At 42.1% G+C, this 21,966-nt stretch overlaps 1 protein-coding gene across 6 annotated transcripts in view; it reads left to right on the top strand.

Moving 5' to 3' along the window:
• Positions 1-20,711: 20,711 nt before the first annotated feature.
• The window catches only part of HIVEP2 (HIVEP zinc finger 2), a 135,121-nt gene continuing 133,866 nt past the window's right edge, over positions 20,712-21,966 (top strand). For all 6 annotated transcript variants that reach the window (XM_062490076.1, XM_062490083.1, XM_062490075.1 and 3 more), the window contains exon 1: positions 20,712-21,060. The gene's annotated coding sequence lies outside the window, so the exon portion shown is untranslated. The remainder of the gene's footprint in view (positions 21,061-21,966) is intronic.

A 21,966-nucleotide genomic window follows, 5' to 3' on the forward strand; every position in this document is an offset into this window, starting at 1 on the left:
TAGTCCCTTCCAACCTCAACAGGTTGATGTGATGTTTTAGTGCAAATGGAGATACATTTACATTTAGTGACTAACGCATAACTCACCAAATCTGCCTGAACTTTCTAGATTAAAAAGTTGTCAATTTGTAATCTTAACAATTAATTTAAATTGATACATTTAATGATTAATTTAAATCCTTAGATTTAACAGTTAACAATAAATTAAATTGTTGATTGTTAAAATAATTTCTCTGATGGCTTAAATCCCCTAAATCCATCACCATGCTACCTCCTCTGAACAGTTGGGCAAAGGAATTAGTAGAATAAGAAGGAATGGTAGTGGTGCTCCCACCACTTCTGTAGCACCACTTGCATAAAAAAGTTATATAATTGTTAAGTTAATCTGGAGACTTAAGATGTGTATTTTATTAATTGAATTGGAACAAATCTCTACCCTGAAATTGCCCATCAGAAGCTGTAGAATTATTTGCACCATGTCTGTACCCCAAATTCTTATCCATAATTCTGGACTAGTAAAACTTTATGTCTTGTGCCCTGACTGAAAGTTCATCTCAGCAAAAGCTGTTTCTTTATTTTAAATTTATAAATATATAAGTGTACTTCACCCACTTACATCCTGGACTTCTGAGGAAACATGGAATACTAAAAAATACAGAATTTTCTTGAACAAACAATGTATTTTTTCTGTGACAACCAACTCATAGGCAGCACTAGAAAATAGTGTAAACATAAAATATCTTCTATTATGAATGACTAAATTTTCTGGTTCAGCTGTAGTAAGATTTAGCTGATCAAGGGAGAGTAGCAATACACAACTAATACAACAGCCGGGACTGAGAGAGCACATTTCATTCAGTAGCAGGGAGACAGCACTATCAAGGCAATCAAGGACAGGAGTGACTGAATACCCATCTGACAGATTTGGCATGGCCAGTTTTTTTTTAACTAGTTTTGCTTTGATGCTTTTGCAGAAGCTTGTATTGTGTTTGGGCTGCCAAGCAAACCTGGAGGTGCCTCCCATCATCTGCTAGCCCCCCTGCAGGGAGTGCTGATCGTTGCCAATTCCTCCTCTCTCGATAGAAGTGACTCTCAGCAGAATGCCACACTTCTGGCTTTTTGCTGTCTGCCAGACAATACAGCAGCAACCAAGCTCTCTCTGTCACCAGCTGGAAGCCCTTTTTCTATCTGATTTTTTATTCTAGTGCTCATCCTCAAAATGTCTTTCACACAACTTGTGGAAACTGTCATTTTTTAGTGTGTGTCCTTCCCATTGATACAATCTGCTGCTGAAGGCTCACGTTTCTCCGGGGATCAATGGCAGGGGTTCTCCATCGTACTGTGATGATATTGCACTACAGATGGCTCCATAGGATGGTTTTCCTGGATAATGATCTTTTTTTTTTGGTTTTGTTTTTCTTGTCTGTGTATCAAAACCATTTCGTATTGTAGAAAATAAGAACATGAACAAGAAATCTTTGGGTAAGGTATCTTCATGCATCTGGAGCATCCTTTTTTTCCCCTGCCTTTTTCATTCAGTCTGTGGCTATGCTGATGGATTAAACTCCTTCCCTGTTCACTAATTTACACTCCTACAGCCTGCTTTCAAATATTGTTCTTAGACACACAAAGCCACTTTGGAAATAGTAGACAGAAAACTATTCTTGTAATTTCCTCACTTATTAATCTGCCACGTATCTGTATCTCCATGACTAAAAGCCTCTTTTAAAATCAGCTTGAAAAAAACATACAATAGAAACCTCAAAATGTAAGTAAAAAGGGAAGGAAACACACATATTAATGTGACACAAAAAGGAATTACAAACTGGGTTTAGGGAACAACAATTAATAAATTTCTGCACTGTTTGTTCAGCTTTGTATGTTTTTATAGTCTGATAGTCATTTGAGATTAATTGAAGAGGATGGAAAGATACTATGTGTTAAAGGACAAAATAAAGGGAGAAGCAGGAAGTTGAGATTAACCTGCAGAAAGAAACCAGTTATGTACTGTTGCATATTTGAGCTCTTAGGTAAATACCCACAAATGAAAATGGGAATAAAGGATTACCCTGAAATTACTCCAGACTTTCTTACAAATACCTTTTTCCATGTTATGATTATTATTGCTACCCACTTGCTAAAACAAAAATAAAAATCAAAACAGTTTAAAACTATTCAAGCTAAATCATGGGAATTTCTGTACAAGTGAATGAGATAATCATAATCCTTTTTTTCTTGGATCACAGCATTGTTGCACAATGTTCATAACCACTGCAGAGGACATACTGGAAAAATGTGTGTTTGCAAAGAAAAGCTAGTACTTAATACCCATGGGGAAAGTTTGGCTGCCAGAGCTCCTGCCTATGAATCTCAGATTCAGCAACTGAATGGACTAGCCACAAGTCACTTTGGCTTTTTTTTTTCTGTTTATAGAAGGAACACAATTGTGCATACTTCGCAGATGCATCATGAAGAGACAGCAGTTTAAGCAGATGAGGAGCAGCATATATAAATGCTGCTATAAATAATATAAACTATAAATAATGCTTAGCAATATGGTTACTAGCTAATAAAGTGCAGTTGAATAAACCAGAAGAGGCTGGATTAGGATGTTTTTGCTGGAAGTAACCCTGGAGACTGTAAATAAGATAATTAGGATACCTTTGAAAGCCTTTAGGTGCCTTTTTGGAATATATTAACTGGTAAATCTGACTAGTTATGCTAGCAACATACAACTGCTATGGATAATTGAAAATGTGCAGGACTGCAATTTTTTGCCAAAATATTCATGTGAATGAGGGTAGAAGAAGTCCTGTTTATGAATATTTTGCAAAAAATATAATCTATTCTCAAGCATCTTCAAGCCTTGAATGAACTTATGCAGCCACTGGCCTAGCAGCTTTATATAATTTATGAGCAGCCCAGATGGCACACTATGATTCAGAATACAATCTAAATCTTTGTAAGACTCCATTTAATTTTGGCTGATTTTGATTAATCACAAAACTGTCCTCTATGTTTTCTAAGCAACTCAAGGTTTTAGAGGGCTTTTTATTTTGTTTTTGTTTGTTTGTTACTGGTATCTTAATATAACATACATCCTTATCAGAGTAAGTTATATCATTAGTATTTCCAGAAATGACTGTAGATACTAATTTTTTAAATTTCAGACATTTTGATGGCAGCTGAGGAAATTTCTTTTTTTTCATTTTGTTACAGAAAACATATCCAAGCATGTCTAATTTCCTTGCAAGGGATTCACTGCAGAACAACAGTGCTTATGAGAGAAGTGACCAGCTATGATGGATTCACACAAAAGAAGTACACAGGTTCCCTTCAGGACCAGCATACCCTGCTAAAAATACCTGACCAACCTGCAAGATATAATGATTTGTCTCTTGGGAATTCCTGGTCTGTGGTGAGGATAGGATGTAATGCAGGTATATGCAAACAGTTAACATTTAGCTTTAGTATAAATATTAAATGGTTACCTAAGTCTCTAGGAACTAAATTCTCTTACTGTAAAAGTCATCTTTAAGATGTTTAATATAGTGGGAACACTTAAGGGTTTATTTTCCTATTTTTTTATACCATTCTTCTACCCCGCATTAATAAATTAACATGCCTAAAAAGCCCTGTGCTACTTTTATTAGAATTATCCTCAAAGTTTCCTGATTCAACTAACCATCTAAAATACTTGTCCAATTTTAACACCATGTATGGGTCTCAGGTTTGGCACTTCTTCTGAATGTAATGATACAGCTTCCATTGATAATGATACATGCTTAAGCCTGAACATGTGTAACTGACTTATTCAAGGCCAGTGTTCTGATATCATTAGAACATTAAAAACAATGCATAGAGTGTGGTTTCCATGCCACAGCCGGAACATAGTACATGGTGAGTAATGTAGTTCTTTTCTCAGTATGATCAGATATTCTTAGTTTTCAGTAATGTAAGTTGAAAGGAAAAAAAAAATGAGCAGAATATTAAAGCAAAACAAAAAGCATCTCAGAATGAAAAGTGTGCATGCAAGTGAAAGTACATGGTAGTGGCAGGAAGTGATTGCATCCCAAGTCCTCTGCCTTTTCTCCAGATTTTGTATTATTCTTTAAACTGTATAATTATAGTGATGGATCAAACAGTTTTCATAAAACCAAACCAAAACTCACTGTTATTAGTTTGAGCAGATATGCCATGTGGAATTTGTTACCATTTGCTAAATTTTCAATTCATTTATTAAGATCAGCTCTCATTTTTTAATTTTCAGTAATCAGTGTCACTCTAGTTATGAAAGCACCTCTGCAGTCTAGACAGTACATACTCATTTATGTGATAAATAATGGATAAATACTAAGTGTGCCATTAGCTGCTAATGCAGTAGATTGAGTCCCTACAGCACACACTCTCCATCCTTGTTTTAGCACTTATGCCACCTGTCTCTTGCACTTACTCTATGATGCTTCAATAATGTCAATGGGGTTCCCTGATCATTCTTAATTTAGCTCATTTTATCATTTCATAAGTAGGCTGGCATTGCTCTGACAGATGTGCAAATTAAAAGGTGCCTCGCTACTGCCTTTATGATTGCTGTCATTACCCTTACCCAATGTTTTTAGCACAATACAGATTGCATGAGGATAGCTGGATAGAATCAGTAGATCTGTTTTCTTTCCACAGACTTCCATTTTAACATATCACTACTGCTTTAGCTATGTGTCTGAGACAAAGTTTACTTCAAGTCCCTGTTCCCATTTCCTTCTGCTATAGGAAGAGGGATCCAAATGGAATTAAATCAAATAGATATCCATAAGTCACCAGGGCAGGTTGGCATTCAGCCAGATTTTGAAGGAACTCAAATGCAAAATTGCAGAACTTCTGGCCAAGTTGTCTCACAAATCTATAGAAACAGCCACTATGCCAGACTGCCAGTGAAACTTCCACCTTTCTAAAGGAAGAAATTTGTGATTGTAATTCATCAGTACATAAGGAAGATTACATACTGATCAACAGTGCTTACATAGAGATTTGTTACAAATACATGTGTATAATTCAGTGAAATAAAATTTTTCCATCACAGACTCCATCAATCTAATTAATGATTTATTTGTCCTTACATAATGCTTTTGTTTTTAATTTGATGCTCTTAAGAGTCTTCTTACTTTTGATAGCCCATTGCATTTAATCTTTGTATGGCTAATACAATATTCAAGTCCTGCAGTCCTGTTTTGCATGGTTTCCTCAGTTCGTGGTGTTTAAAGTGAGAGGCCTGTGGCTGCAAGCAGACAGCAAATTGCCATCAAACTGTTGATAAGAGAACGTACAAATAAATTAAATCTGAAAAAACTTTATGCAGTCTGAAGCATTATACTGTGGGAAAGATGGGTGGAAAAGTGGGAAAGAGAAAACAGGAAAGAATGTACACAAGAAACTGAAAGGGTAACATCTTTCCCCAAACAGCCAAGGCATTAAAGAAATCATGAAGTATTTGAGAAAGTTTTAGTTCTCCCCAGTAGCAAAACAGACTAATCTGTAACTTCTGTTTCTTGGTCTCTGTTACATCTTAGGGGATATGCTCACGTGGGGAAGGGTTCTACTTACTTTTGGTGGCAATATATTTTGCATAAATCATAAAATACTTTATTTTTGAGATTAACTTTCAGGTTGTTGCAACAGACCTCTCATTAGGGGTAGAAATGAGCCAAGACACAGACTCTCATTTAAAAACATGAAAAGAGTCAGAGTTTATTCTTTTCACAGTCTAGCCACCCTGACCCCAGCTAACCATAGACTTTGACTGCAGCAAACTCCAGCTGTAGGCTTCCTTTGCAGGCTCTTCACCTAGCTCAACTCTAACTGCAAGCACCCACTGCAGACCCACACTGATCTCACAGCAGTAAGTCTCTCTCCCATTCAGTCCTATTCCTACAGTACTCTCACACCCCTGTACCTCCTCCAGGCACTCTGCCTCTAAGCTCCCCTTAATAAACCAACCCACCCCTTTTATCACACTTCTTTGTATTAGTCACAGCTGTGACCCATTAAGGGCAAGGCTATTCTTTGGTAATTAGTACAGCTGTGACTTATCAGGGGCAGGGTCACCTGTAATCTTCTTCTACACCTACACAGGTTTCATCTCTGTAGCAGGATTGAGGGTTTATTGAGACTCTGGCTGCTGATAGCTTGTTTTATGCATTAAAAAAAAAAAAAGTGTCATCTGTAGAAAAATTGATTATCCTGTAGTTTAGCCTTTAAGGTGCTCATGTGATGATAGTGAGGGAGCAAGTTTGATTCTACTTTCTGCCTCATGCCATGTTAGTCATGCTCATCACTTGCATTGACCTGGGGAGCAATGATTTGGGTTCCCATTAATAATCATTTTCTTCCTTGGTTAAGAGTAGTCCCCAGACATGGCTGGGAAATTGATAGTTTACACTATCTCCTCCTCTGGTAAAAAACCCCCCTCCTTGTCCACAGAAAGTTTCACTTCTCATGAAAATATAGACTGGATAAATTGGAAAATATACCACATCAAGGCTGTTTACGGCATCAAGAGCAAAATTTCTGTTCAGATGAGCCAGAAGGTCCCTGGTCTGGTTAAAGCAAAGTTCTCCTGCAAAAGATGTTTCCTCACCATCAGATCACACTTGTGTCCAGCTGGCTGTGTCTGCCCCAGCCTAGATTGCTTCTCCCTCAACTGTGGTCCTGCATGCCTGCCTGAAAGCCTGGCTTCCCCCGCAGCAGCTCCTCTTCCCTAGAAGTTTGGGCTTAGGGTGAGCCTCAGAGTAAGTCACAGGAGTCAAGATCCTGCCTGCAGTAAATCAGGAGAAAGCCAGGGGTCCTGCTGTCCCCTCAGCTTTTTCCCTTTCATTCAGGAGGGAAGAGGTGCAGGACCACACTGTGAGCCACAGCTTACAGGGTTCCTGCTTAGCTTCATAGAAACCTCACTGAAGGAAACTGGGGAACATATTTAGCTTTGGTGCGTAGATCATAAAGCATATTTAAATAATGTAATTCAGTTGCTCACTGAATATGCTTTTGCTTTAAAAGAAGACTAAAAGAGGAACAGTAAATAAAGTAGGCATGTCTCTGTCTTTGCATAAACTGCTTTGACGGCAGTGAAAACCAATAGCCAAAAAATATCAGAAAGCAAGCCCATTCAGTTTAACCAACAAAAACTGTTTCCTCAAAGGACTGTCAGAAAATAGTCACTTCTGTTTAATCCGTTCATTTTGTGGGAGAAAACTACATCTCTTATCCTCAAATTTATTCACCCATGCATAAGGAGAAAACAGTGAGCCTGGAAGATGCACTGCAGTTTAAAATTCAGTAGATTTTTGCTTCTGATTCCATTACCTTATTTCCTTCTTGAATTTCAAAGACTTTTAAGCAACTGAGTCATGCTACGTTGAAAAATTACACCAATCTGACTTTCAGAAGAGTGATTGTTATGGCTGAACCTTGGAGAAAGGAGTAAGAGGCCATCTTAAAATATTAGGCATATTTTATTGTCAGCTTTATAACGCTGAACTATGTTCACTCTACTTTTCTTGGCAGGTTTTTACATTCAGGAGAGCAAAGTTGTTTCAGGCTGAAGAATAACAACAATTATTCCCGTCCTTCAAATAACACATCCCATGTATTTTTACTGTCAACTAATCTGATTCATGTATATAAGTTATTGTCCTGTCAGTTTGTCAGAAAAGACCCAGTCATACATTTTCTTTCTTCAGGGGAAAATCACAAAGCCTCAAGAAAAGACTTGAGCTAAGTACCAAGATGCGGCAGATAACAGAAAAATGGAAGCAACAAGAAAAGGAAAGCAACACAGTCCCCTTCTTCTCATGCCAGCACATCAGTGCTGCAACTTAATTTACCCCAGTGTACTTCTGGTATCCTGTGAACTTGGGTATCTTTTTCTGGTTCCTTGCCAATAACCCCACCAATGGATTAAGGTACTGACTGAGACTGGGGACCAGTTAAATTTGACGCTGATCCTACCACATTCATTTCCAATGGCACTAAAAAAGTTCAAAGTAGTGATAAAATCTCCTAGCAATGGGATTCGAACAGCTTATCCCACCTTTGTCCCTGTGACAGCATAGCTCTACTGCATGAAGAAAAGCACTGGGAAATAATTTTTTATATCCATATATATCAAAATATATATGGGATGAAATCACTAACAGTGACAGAAATTGCTTGACATCTGACTTCTGATAAATAGAATCAAGTTCTTGATTCTACTTGCTGTCCTATATACCATCCCCATCACACTGTGTGCTGGAAATGCACCAAAAGGGAAGACAATTGTATCCGTTCTATAAAAAGGGTCACAGAAAGCACTAGGGAGGTCTGCTCTTGCTGATTTTCTTGCCTACCCGTGCAAAATGAAGTAATAATCTTTTACCTTCAGCTTCCCATCTTTAAAAGAGGTCTATTTTCTTGATTATACAGGAGACTGGGAAGAATGTTTTAAAAGCAGTCACATGCTACAGCAACAGTAACTGCAATAAAAAGACAGCCTCCACTGGCAAAGCCTTTGGGGGAGCCTAGAGTTCCCTTTTAACTGACCCCTACATTTTACCATGCATTACATATGCATATGCATATGCATATGCATATGCATATGCATATACATATACATATACATATACATATACACAATATTTAGCATATTTACAAGAAATAGCAGTTTTTTTAAATAGTCAGACAAATAATCTAAAATTAACAGACAAAAAACCATACCTATGTCCTTAGCAAGGTAAGTTACACATTTCTGTTAAGTGGTTGAAACCCCCACCTCTCTTCCTAAAATTCTTTAACATAAGTCCTGTAAAATCAGAAGGAAAAAATACATAGTTAGGTTTCATATTGATCAGGGATTATCTGACTGATGGAATTGTGATATGGTAGGAAATACCTTTTAGCCCCTAAACAGAGAAAAAAATATTGATCACAGAGCCTATGAAACATTCTGACTATTCTAAAATGTTTAGCTGTTCTACATGTTATGAAAGTCAGTTTATCAGAGTTATAAATAACAGTACAGCCCACTAAAAGTCAGATTAATGCATAGCAATCCCCAAAGTGTTCCATCATAGAGTACATTCATTTGGGTAGATAGCTTTAGTCAGTTTATTACTAACCTGATTGGACACTCAAGATACTTATAATGGATTTAATTTGGTAATAATAAATTATTGCTTATGCTAATGGTGCTATCCAGATTAATAGGTTTTAAATGGATAGACCTATTTTACAGTCTTAGCCTGACGAATGAACTAGTCTAGAATGCACTGTACATTGAATGATGGAGACCAAAAACTTAAAGTGTATCATACAGTGGTATCAGTATGGGACACCTGAACATTTTTTTCCTTACACATTGAAAGGTAAAGTTGAAGTTTATGAAAGATTATGAAAGATTAATGTGTGCAACAGAAACTGTAAATAGCTGACAGAACACTGGGAAATTGGTTTAAGTGCTGCACCACTCCTTACTCAAACCATCTGTCAGGCACTTTTCCAGTAAAAAAAAAAACAAAACCAAATAACAACAACACAATTTTTAGAAATGTTTGTTCTGCAAATGCAAATTAATGCTTTTTAATTTCTTTCAAGTCACATAGAAGGATATGTATCTTACAACATTTCTGCATGGAGATTTGGTGCCTATTTAACTACTTCAGAAAAAGGTTCTGAAGGCCCAGACAGGCCATCCAAGATAAGCTTAAATTCTCTGTTTAGGTTTGCTAAAAGAGGAGTAGAGTGGCTGAGGACACAGAGAATGCAGTTTGACAAGTGTCTTCAGCTTATGTCCAGCTCACTTGCACGTGCAGAAGAAGCCAATCTTGCCCTCTCCCCCCCTGCTCTTGTCCTCCAGCTCCCATTGCAAGTGCATTGCTGATGCTGCTGACAGTGCAGCTCCCACAAGCACTTCTGCCAGGAGAGGAGAACTGGTGGGACAACAGGGATAGGGACAACGGGAAGGGGAGGTTCACATCTCTCAGTGACACCAAAGACTTAGGTCACTATAAGCAGCTTGTGAAACTTCAATGCAGAGCCGCAGCTCAGCAAGATGCTCAAATATGTGCCTCACTTGAGGCACACAGGCTATTGGTAAGAAGATACTGAAGCATATGCTTTATTTTTAAACACATTATTAAGAGCTTCCTGAATTGAGATAATTTCCTTCTCAGTATTTCTCTTCCCATCCAGCATAACTTTATTTTTTCACTTCCTGACAATATGTACTTAATTTCCCTGTGCACATTGCCAGCCAGCCCTCAACTTGCTGGTTGGCATATTTTCATTCTCTTAGGTAGAGTGTGTGTGTGGTGCCACAATATTTTGGGAAGGCATTAAAAATACAGGGCAATAAAGATACAAATCCTCAGGGATGGGCCCCGATTCATTGAGTCCTATAGCTATAGCTTTGTTGTGTTCTGTGTTGTATGAGTCCCACAGAAAATTAAAGAGAACCTAATGAAAAAGCCTAAATATCTTTAAGTAAGTTTGGATTCAGATTTCCATACCAACTTGTTCTGTTATCAGAATCTAGGGTATGGAAGAAAGATCTAGTTCTGCCCCATTCCTCATTGCTATCCTGTTTCCTGTGGCCTTGGAGGGACAGATAAGGGGTATAAAAAGGCTTGTGAGTACTGCACTGTAAGTCAGATAGTAGGTTCAAGACAGTGTAAGTAAAGATCCCAAACTCTAGACGAGTTCACCAGCTACCTGATTAGTTGGCCCAGAAGATTTTATTCATAATTTCACTAATAGCATTTCACTGAACCCAAACTTGAAACTTTCTGTTTTCTCAGTACTTACAAGTTTGTCGAGCATTCTACAAACATTCTTCTTCACTTGTGGGATCTCAAACAGTACAGAGTATGTAGAAAATATCTTGTTATATTAATGTAAATGGCTAATACCTATCAATCTGGAGATAATAGATGACTGGCCAGTATGTTAGGTTGATTTCAGTGATTTTTTTCCCCCCATGAGATCTCCCTTGTATCTGGCTTCTGGAATATTTTTTACATTGTATCTTTTGACCAAAATCAGAGTTAAATTACATTTATTGCCTACAGTCATCAACTGTCTTTAGCCATATTTTGGTTTGTGCGCAGAAACGGAAGATGAAATTTTGATCTTTTGAAAGAAAAAAAATAATCTAAATTATTTAATGGACCTTTACACCTACCTGCAGCAGATAAGTTTGCTTTTAATTTATTATATGGCTGTGAGTGCCTGTTGCTCACAGCACACAGAATTAGCTGCTGCCAACTTTTTTGCAGTGTCAAAAGTTTCTGGATTGTTGAAATATAATTACAGTTTAAGTGAAGATTTCACAGAACTTTGAATTTGCTCTTTTATTAATTTCTACAGTCCAGAGACCTTGAGCCAGGAACACTGCTGGCCATGCTGTAAGCCCAGGAGTGAATTTCTTTTTATGCATGTCAGTATCCACCAACAGACTTTTCTCAGGCTTCATGCTAGTTCCTTGCCAAAACATTGTAATTGCACTGGCAATTTCCATTCTTAGTTTTCGGGTAAATATGCATCTTAAACAGTCTGACAATGTCCTTATTGATAAAGAACACAATTTGACGCTTCCCCCCACCCCAAGCGGTGATTAGTCATACTGAGGTTACAACTGAAATTAGCAAAGAGCATCCAGTGAATGTAACCTGTTTGAATTTGATAGTGTCCACCCACTTGAAAAATCCGAAATTTCTCAAGAAGTAAGAAAACCATGTACTTGCATACTAGCAGTCAACTAGAGATGGGGCTGAATTGTTTGTCTTCTCCCAGAGGTACGCAAGAAATATCACTGTCTGTTAGTAAGGATGGAGGGCACAGGATTGTGAAGTCTAGGACACTTAAACATTTGTTTAACTTTAAGCCCAGGAGAACATCACTGGAATCACTAGGTTTATTCCTGCACATTACAGTAATTATGCCTTTACACAGCAGCTTCACTTCAGACTTGTATGCACTATACTGACTATGCAACTGCACCCAGCTCCTTTTGATCAGGATAATTGTGCAGCCCTTAGTGGGTCTTAAGAGATAGACATTCCATAAGAGAATCATTGTTTCCATTTCAGTTTACAATTTTAACATTTTTTGAACTATCATTAAAATATGTATCTTTAGAACATACTATTTTTCATATATGTAGCAGATGGCTACTTACTGGCAACTGGTCATGTATTAATTTTTCAGAAACCTGTTTCCTGAATATTATTAATGACTCACATCCCCCTCATATCTCTTTATTCCAGATGAATGGTATATGGATTCTGAAATGCTGGGCATATGCTGAACACCTAATTGGGCTGCCGATGGCGCAAAAATATTATAAGTTCAAAAACTCAGGTAATACAAAGTATGTGAAATACGGGAAATTTATTCTATTTCCTGAATGGCACATTTCCTGTGGCATTCAGGAAATAGAGTTTATATTGATATTTTACCCATTAGAATTGGTTATATTATGACAAATCAGTAATTTGTTGGAGATCTTTTGATTAATTTTGTCTTTTAAAGCAGAAGATATAACACGTTCTGCAATGTCTCTTCCATTATGAAGAAGAAAAATAATTCAAGGATGAACTGAAATTTTCATTGAATGCTTCCCCATATAATCTTTGAAACTGAAAATCATTTTAGAAGCCCGAAAGTTGTCAGACATTTGCAGAAAGAGACGCCAGTTGTGACTGGAAAAAAGCCCCCAGAACAACCCACCATAAATTACTAGGAAGATAAGAGCTGCCATTATTTCAGCCAGATGAGAAATTAATGTGATTTGTTGTCTTCGAAGTGTGGCCAGTCACATCACCTAGGGAAAGAATTTCCTCTTTTTGTCTCCTATATTTTTGCATGATACATCCACTTCTGCCAGTCAGTGAATGGTTTAGGGACTGACCCCTAAGCATCTGCACATATGAGCTTTTTTAATAGCCAGTAATGGACTATCTCACTGCTAATGTGGCAAATCTTATTTTCAAGACATTCACAGTCTGGCACCCCATAGCATTCTTCTGCCTCAGGTCTACACTTTTGACATGTGCTGTGTTTAGTAAGTGGTTTTTTTGTTTGTTTGGTTTTTTTTTGTTTGTTTTTTTTTTTTTTGCCTGGCTTAAATCTGCTAAACCTCATCATTTTCTGGATGGGAGGGGTGGATGGCACCATGTTATTTTTCAGATTGTGTCTGAGCAGAAGAGTATTGGGTGTGTGCCACCTGGATCTATACAGGTGTGACTCTTTTTTTACCCCTTTTGGTTCTGAATTCCTGCTGATAATGGTTCTTTCATTGGTCACTAGGTTGCTATCTTCTCCAGACTGTCTGCAATGACTTGCAGAACTTTGTAAACTGATAATAGGTATAGACATGATGGTGAGTCTAGAGTTAGATTTCTCCCTGTTATTTGCTTGTTGACAATGATTTTTATTTCCCTTCTGTGTCCTATACATGTGAAACCTTGAAGGGTACCATTTCAGGTATTACAGATATTTTAATGTACTCTCTGACAAGTTGCTTAAGACTCACAAAACTGGTAGAAACACTTCAAACTTTTATTTTACACGTCCTCAAACTGTTAATCCATTAATATACTTATTCTAAACCACATTATTTTATTTCTTACATTCCAGCAGAAGTTTTGATGACATTCTTATTGAGAATTAGTGAGAAGAATATTTCTTAGGAACAAATCAGTCCAATACAGAAGTGTGAGAAACTTTAAAGGCATATATTATCTGTTAATTGCAGTGAATCACAATTTTAGAAGTTCTGATCATTTACTGAAATGCACATCACAGAATTTATATTGCTGACTGAAAAGTGAAAGGCTCTGATGAACCTCAACGCTGAAAATTTTTCAGTTAAGCAGTTTCATAGATATTAATAAAATAAGTTGGTCTTAAATTATTTATTTATGATCTACTGTTACAACACTTGAAACAACACTGACATCTATTTAAACTTTTTTTGGTGGCCAAAATAATGCATTAGTGTGCATTAATAACTCAGTGGTGTGAGATTCAGGTCTCACTAGGACACTCTCTAGGTGTGTCAAACAGCAAGTTATGACAACAGCTGTGTAAAGTTTGTTTTGAGCTTGTTCAACCAAATGATTAACTGAACAAAGCGCACCCACCATCAGAGGCAACTACCTCCTGGCAGTGAAGCCGTTCACTCATTTGTTAAAAATGCCTAACTAACACCTAAACTGCAAATACCATGTGTGTCAGTACTGCCAACTCATCCATGTGTTTTACTGATTATCTACAAATCTAATATTTTCTTACATTTGTAGAGATAATTCTTGATATTGATCTCACTTCTGGCAAAAATTTGCAAAGTGGGAGTAACCCACCTGCTTTCAGACAGAAGATTTATGAAATTATGCCACTTATACATTAATTAGATGGAACCAGCCTGGATTACATTTGCTCACATCCATATTCATGACCTTCCAGTTGCGGAGTTTACAAACTTTCATAAACAAAAGACTAATTTCTAATTCAAATCCGTAGTGTGAAGGCCTGGAAAGTTCAGAAATGGGAAAGAACTTAAGAAAGTTCAAGACATATAGAAAGTGTCTGAGGTCCTTCAGTAGGTGGCACACTTCCCTCTCAATCAGTTGTGAAGGAAAGTATTTGCAGGATGCTTGGGGCGTTTGCTTGCGGTGAGATTCCAGAGATGCAAAACCAGGAAGGCAACCAATGTGGTTAGGAAGGTTCCCATGACATGTGCCAGAGGAGTAATGGAGATAGGATAATATGGTGAAATTCTAGCTAGCTGCAACTTAAGTAATGCCATTTTTCTTATCCAAAGTGTCCCCTGCCATTTTGAGATACGTCCTTTACTCTGTTTTCAAGTTGCCATTACTCGCTGTTCAGAGTGGTCTGTGCTTCTGCTCTCTCCAGCCCATACATGAAATTCTCTATGCATGTAGCACTGGAGATTTCTTTGAATTGGAAGATGATGCAAAAGAGTTGCCTATTTGAGAAGAATGCTAAATGAAAGGCTATCAGGGCTAATGGGAATATAAATAGGTAAGCTTTTAGAAAATTAAGTCGCTTAATAGTTCAGGTTATATATAACTCAGAAGTTGCTAAATCACACCATGCTTTTGGCAGGATCTTACTTCAGTTGTTCCTATAAAAAATGGGGCAGGGTGAGGGGGAGAACTGAGTCTAGTATCAAACAAAATCTGTAGGAGCTAATACTTTAAATATAAAGAGAAATAACCAGTGCTTGGTAACATGTTTCACTTGTCAGCAAGGCAAAATTTCTTTCCAAATGCCTAAAAGTCTTTCAACAATTTAATTGGATTGTGATGTTAAAAGGGATGAGCAAAGAGAACCTGTCTATAGAACTTACAAGCTTTATTTATCTCACATGAAAAATGCACATAATCCTTTGCCCAAGTTTCAAGTCAGCAGGGTAGATTTTCCTATTCAGCTAGTCAATTAGCTATGAAAAAAATGAAAATGAGTAAAAGTAATCAAATTTTATTTAAAAACATCTTCCCAGGATTCATGGGCTTTAAAAAATATTCCCATGAAAGGGCATAATTTCAGAAAATTCAGCCTTTTTCATTTTTTCACCCTCTTCCAAGGTCAAGTGATGACATGTTATTATCAAGTTGTTGATGCACACAGCACGTTAGTTCTGCATCTGGAAATACTTTACGTGAAGAAAATATCTTTTTTTTTTTTCAAGGAAATCTCAAGATAGCAGAAAAATATTTTTCCTTCAGGAAATACAGCCATTTGTTCATTACCAAGCAAACAGGACTCCCCTTCCTTTGGGCCCTCTGCCAGAGTTATTTACACACAGGCTTGTTCAAGCTAACCACCTTGGCTTCATGCTCCTTCACACCATTTGATACTGTATGAGATTGGAGCTGTTGTGGATAAAGAAGTGCTTCACTGTGACTCCTTTGTGTTCTGTGAAGGAGTCATGGGCACACTCCCCTATGAGGAAAGATTATCCTTGTTTACGTAGGAGAGTTGACAAACAAGATACAGCAGCCTGGATTCAAGGAACACATAAGAAGAGGTGTTGAGAGGGTGAACTGGCAGTGTCTTTTTTTCCTCATACAGTAAGATGGCACTTGAGCAAAAGGAAAGCAATATGTACAAATGAGAAAGTGGAATGCTGTGGTTGGAAATACATTTTATGGTATTAAATAATAGCTGCTAATTATCTCTGATAAGAGCTTGAGATGGTCAGTAGAAGGTAGGTATCTCTTAAAATAAAAAATCAGTTACCTGAATTAGTACTGCTCTTCAAATGGATTTTGTGATGTATTTGACATCCAAAGTAAAGTCAGAGGCAAATGCAGCCCTTTTAGTAATCTCGCCAACTCTTCTGATCCATCTTGGTCTCCCTTCTAACTCAACTTACTGGCCCCAGAACCACTGGATGTGCCCTCCAGGCTCTCCATGTGTCCCTGAGAGGGACTGGTGGCTGGGACCCTCACCCTCCCAGGCTGTTCATCGCCTGGTGCTGGGGCACCCAGCTCAGGGCCCTTCTCTCTCTGATGAGGGAAGAAAGAGGAGGTCTTCCAAAGAAGAGAACAGAAGAGGGAGTATAGCCACCTCTTCCAGCATTGGAAAGCCAGCCCTGAGTATCTTGCATATTTTTCTACTAAGCGCAAAGAGCTCTGAGTGTAATGAGGGCATTAGAAAAGGCAGTGGTATGGGCAAGGACAGCAAGAGACATTGCAGTCCAGGCAGTCGAAAAAATTAGAGAAGGAACATGGGAGGAAGCTCCTGTATAAATAAAGACAATATGTTTTAAACATCACTGGTAGGAAACTATTAGTATTTGTTTATGAGGAAAGCCATTCACAGGCAGTTTCCCATAGATTTTCTAACTTAATCAAACCTTTAGAAAGAGGATCTAAACAAAATAATACTATGAATTTTGTTTTGTACTCCTACCCTCCCAGACTTTCAGAAAATTGGATACATTTGTTTCATTTTGCTTTACACTGCTCACAGTGAAATCAGTAGATAGGTATCAATGCCTTATATAAAGGAATTGTCTCTTTTGCTGCAGTTCTATCTGTAACAACTTTATGAAGAATAGTCATGAGCTTGTGGGTACAGGTTTGGGGACCAAGTAATTTTTTCTTAAGAAAGGATGAATTGCTTTAAAATCATTAGCTATTTTAGGAATGAATGGTTGTTTGACATTTCAATTCAACTTCACTATTATAGAAAAATTATGTAATGCCTTCTATTATCTACTTTGAGAACAGCACAGTTTACAAAACTGATGGATTCCATGTGTTCTGAGATCAAACCAAATTTTCAGAATAATTTATATCTTTTAATAATCTGTAAGCATCATTGCTGAATATTATCATTGTATGTTGTGTTTGCTATGAGCTGCAGCTGTGATGGCCAAGGTGCTTTCCAAGTGGCAAGAATGACTTATTTTTTGATGAATCTGCAAAATCTATATTTAAATAACAGCTGTAAATCTTATATTTGAGAGCTCCCTTAGTTCTCTTCTTTGTTAGAGTTATAGTTTTATTAAATGCTGGGTGTAAACATTAAAAAAAATCTAGAGGGAGATGATCGGATGGTATGATGCAAGGACATCATTATTAAATTATGTTGTTTCCATAAGTAGGGAGGGAAAGTGATTCAGATGTCTGATGCCTCTCTGTGGAGTCACTGGCAGGAATCTGGGAGGAAAACTGCCCTGGTGTCCCAGCTGCAGTTCCTCTGTGGAACAGCGCTCCTGCCTCATGCTCCCTGTGGGAGGGGAAAGGGGCATTGGTCAGGGATGAAGGCCAGTCTGCACTCAGTTACACCCACTCCCCTACAACTGTGCAAACGGGGAGAGCCCTGTGAAAACCTCCTTGCCTCCTTGGCTGGGGAGGTCTTCTCCAAGCTAAGACCCTTGCAACTGCAAATTGTGCAGCTTGTCAAAACCTGCTCTGGGGCTTGAGCCAGACAAACTTTGTACAACAGTCAGGGTCTGTGAGCACATGTGTAGCTTCACCCTCTTCTCTGGGAACACCGAAGTACAACGAAAGTACAACCAAGGAGTTGTAGCTCCAGCATATACCTTGTAGAGCCACAGCGAAGGAAGTGGCTGTGGCTCAGATGCAATACTAATTGAATGTATTACAAAGAGAATATTAAGACAATGTGAGAAAGCACACACAAGTTCTTGAGGTAACCAACTTAATTGGAAAAAGATCCTTATTTTGAAAGGCATGATGGAGAAACATTTTTTTACTTTGCTGTGAGACTGAATGTAAATAAACTCCTATTTTGGACACTGAATCTTGTTGCAGTGTATTCTGTGGGTTGGTCTCTGTGACAGTAAAAATGAATTTCAGAAGTCCTGCAAGAGGGAGAAGAGAAGACAACAATGCTGGGCATTGAAGTCAAAGGTGCTGGTCAGGAGCCTGCAGCCTCCCAGAGGGGAAGATACTAGCAGCCATCATTTGGGGACAGAGATAAACACTGCTGTTGTAGAAAACAGCAGAATGGGAAATCCTCAGTCTGAAACAAATCCTAAGCACTCCCATTTCCTATTGACTTATTCTGACATGACATCAAATAAAGATCACAAGCCCAAAGTCAATTTGTTTGCTCAGACAGAATAATTCCAGTCAAACAATACTCAGTGTCAGGAATGACAGTATTGCTTACACCAAAATCAGGAAAACAAAGACATGCTCAAGGACCTAATAAGGAGCAAAACCCTCTTTGTTCAGCCCTCTCAGCATGCTTGTAGGAGCAAGCATTTTTTGTAAAAGAAGTAATAATTTATCACGAAGGTATGCTCACGTGATCTTGTGCCTATATAGCTTGAGGGAAACCCCAAGAAATCCCAATACTCTTCTGCACTTCCTGGATTGAGCAAAATGAAGCACTAGGAACCTGACTCAGATCACCAAAATTAAGAGGGGCCAAGGACCACAGTAGCATGAGACGATTTTTATTAATAGATTCTATACCCTTCTATGTCCCTGTATTGCCAGCTCTGAGCACTGAATTGTTATTAGTCCCTAAAAGAAGCAGGAACAACTTAAAATTCGTAGCTAGTAAATAATGGTTTTGTTTACCCTGATATCTACCATAAAAGCCACTCTTTTCAAGATTTATGTACGAACTTTTTCCTTTTCATTCATGAGGCTGATTTTTTTCTTGATTTCAGTCAAAAGAATCATCTCAGATGCCAGTATGACTTCAGATGTCACTGTGATAGTGCTGCGAGTTGGCATCGTTTCGAATCAACTTCCAGTAGCCTAAAAACGCCGCTGAATGGGTCCCCCAAATGAAAATTTGCTCTGAAAAGTAAGTGAAGACCCGCTGTCAAAAACCCAGCTGGCGCCGGTGCCACCGCAAAGCCAAACCAGGCAAGGCCAGGCAAGGGACCCCCGCGCTGCGGGAGCGGCCGGGAGAGAGAACCAGCCGGCTGAGCTTCACTCTCCGAGCAGCCGTTGGCAAATCTCAGGAATACAAACGCTGTTCCCCGGAATCACGCTCAGGCTTAACTAACTCAAAGACGGTGTGAGCGACAGGACCGGGAGCTTGTGTCGGTGCGGGACCAGGGCCGGGTCCTGCTTCGGCGAAGGTTCCGAAAACCAGCGGTGGGTTCCCGACCACCGCGGAAGGGCGGTGGGATGTCTCAAGGAAGCACGAGCACCGTCTCGCCCGGCCGGGAGGGTATTCCCCCTGCAGCGCCTCTCTGCCCCGGGTCCGGGGGCTGCTGCAGGAGAGCGGCCCCGCCGCCGGCCCCGGCCCGGCCGAACCCCGCCCCGCGGCCCCGGGCGCTGCGGGTCCCCATTGGCCGCGGGCGGCCCCGTGAGCGGCGGCGGGGGATGCGAGCCCCGTTACCCGGAGCGGCGCGGCGCGGCGGCCGCCCGTGTTCCCCGCCCGCTCTCCCTCCCTCCCGGCGGCTCGGGCCGCTCCCGGGGCCGGCGCTTCCCTCCGCTCGGCCGCGGCGCTGGCGGCAGCGGGTGTTGCGATAAATGCGTATGTCTGCGGCACAGCCCGGGGCGGCGGGCGGGCTCCCTGCCCTCCGGGGCGGCGGCGAGCCCCGCCGGGCCGGCCTGATGCGCGCCCCCTCCTCTGGGGCCACGTGCTGAGGGGTGAGCGAGGGCCGGGGTGGTCCCCGCCCGGGGGAGACCCGGGCTCGGCTGTGAAGCCGCGGGCGGCACGGGGAGCCCCGGCGGCGTATTGTTCTCCCTGACAGATAACGTGATCTCGGCCAGGCGAGAGCGAGGGGGCGGAGGGGCGGGAGAGAAAGGAAGCGGAGGGAGGGGGCAGGAGGATCCCGCGTCCTCGGAGGAAATTCTCAGGCTGGGAGGACGCGCGGCTTGCGCACGGCAAGCCGGGACTGGCTCTCCTGGGAGTTCCCTCGGCGGGGAGGGGGAGGGGAGCGCCGATCTCCGCCGGCGGGGAGAGGCCGCGGCTTGGCCCTGCGAGGCCCTGCCTCCTCGGTGCGCGCCCTCCCCGCCGCGGAGCTCCCGCGGCTCCCGCCCCGCGCAGCTCCCAGGGCGGGCAGCGCCCAGCACCGCGCCCGGGAGCGCTCCCGCCGCCGCGCGGGGGGACCCGGTGACGTCACGGGCGGCGCGCTCCCCGCGCTCGCTCCGCGCTCGCCGCCCTGTAACTTCTGTTCTGGGAAGTGGTGCCAGGAATAGCCCGGCGGAGCCGCCTGCAGCGCGGAGCGCTCCCTCCCGCCGCGGCCAGGGCGGGCTGCGGCTCCCGGGCCTCCGCCTCTCCCCCGTGCAACACCAGCCCCTCCGCCACTGTCAGGGAGATGGTGATGAGCCTTTCCAAAAAGAGGGAGAGGGATGACCTGCCTTAAGATAAACGCGTGAAGCGGGCGCCCCTTGGCCGCTGGAATATCTCTGTCTGTCTTTATATATAAAGAAGCACCGCGAGCCGCCTCACTCCGGGCGAGCCCTTAGCAAAGGAGCAACACGAGCGCCCGGCGGGATCAGCAGCAACAACAACAACAAGGGCACGGGAGGGCTTCCCTCCTTCCTCCTCGGTGATTTCCCAGGTGAGCAGCACCGGCTGCTGCGGGCAGCCCCCTCCTCCCTGTCCGCCGCTCGCCCCCTGTCACCGGCACCAGCTGACAGCCGCGCCGGGGCGGCGGGGCTCGGGTGCGGGGCACCGCGGGGCTGGGGTCGGGCCGCGGCGGGCAGGGCGCTCAGCGGAGCGGGGGGGTCTGTGGCCGGCGCTCCGAGCGCCGCCCGGGGCTGCGGGGGTAAATGGAGGGCAAGGCGGCGGGAGGGCGCCGGCGGGGCTGTAAAACCGCCGGACCGGTAAGTCACCTCTGTGGCGGCGGCTCCGGGCGCTGTCAGGCACCGGCACCGTCCCCGGGGCACCACGGCCGGCGGCCCTTCCCGCTGAGCCGGCGCAGGAGGGGGACACGGCGGGGACAGGCCTTTGTCGGTGACAAGCCGTTAGGAAATGTGGGGAATACCCGGCTTGTAAGTGTATGCAGATGAGGAGAAGGCTGCCTTGCGTAATCCCCTCCTGCGGCGGGGAATGGGCATGGTCACCGCCGGGGACAGGCGCCCGCGGGGGGGCCGACCCGACGGGGCTTTCATCGCGGCCTCCGGCGCCCCGGGAGCGGATGGGGGGGCACCGAGGCGGGGGGGGGGGCGCCCGGGGCCACCCGGCGCGGCGGAGGGCAGGGCAGGGCGCTGGAGGTAGCGGAGGGAGGGACGGAGGGGATGTACCCGGCTGCCAGCGCGTCCCCGCGGGGGTGCCGGACACGGGGGAAGTGCGTGCGTGTGCGGGGACACCCGGCACCGCGCCGGGGTGCGTGTGCCAGAGTGCGTGTGCGCGCTGCGCCGCGGTGACTGTTCCCTGAAGTGGGTGGGACGTTGGCCCGTTCCGGGAATGTTCCATGACGTGTAAACGCCACAGGAAGGGGGTTAACGAGGGGCTCGGCCGGGGC

The sequence above is a fragment of the Cinclus cinclus genome, chromosome 3 (assembly GCF_963662255.1).
Source record: "Cinclus cinclus chromosome 3, bCinCin1.1, whole genome shotgun sequence".
Classification (NCBI taxonomy): domain Eukaryota; kingdom Metazoa; phylum Chordata; class Aves; order Passeriformes; family Cinclidae; genus Cinclus; species Cinclus cinclus.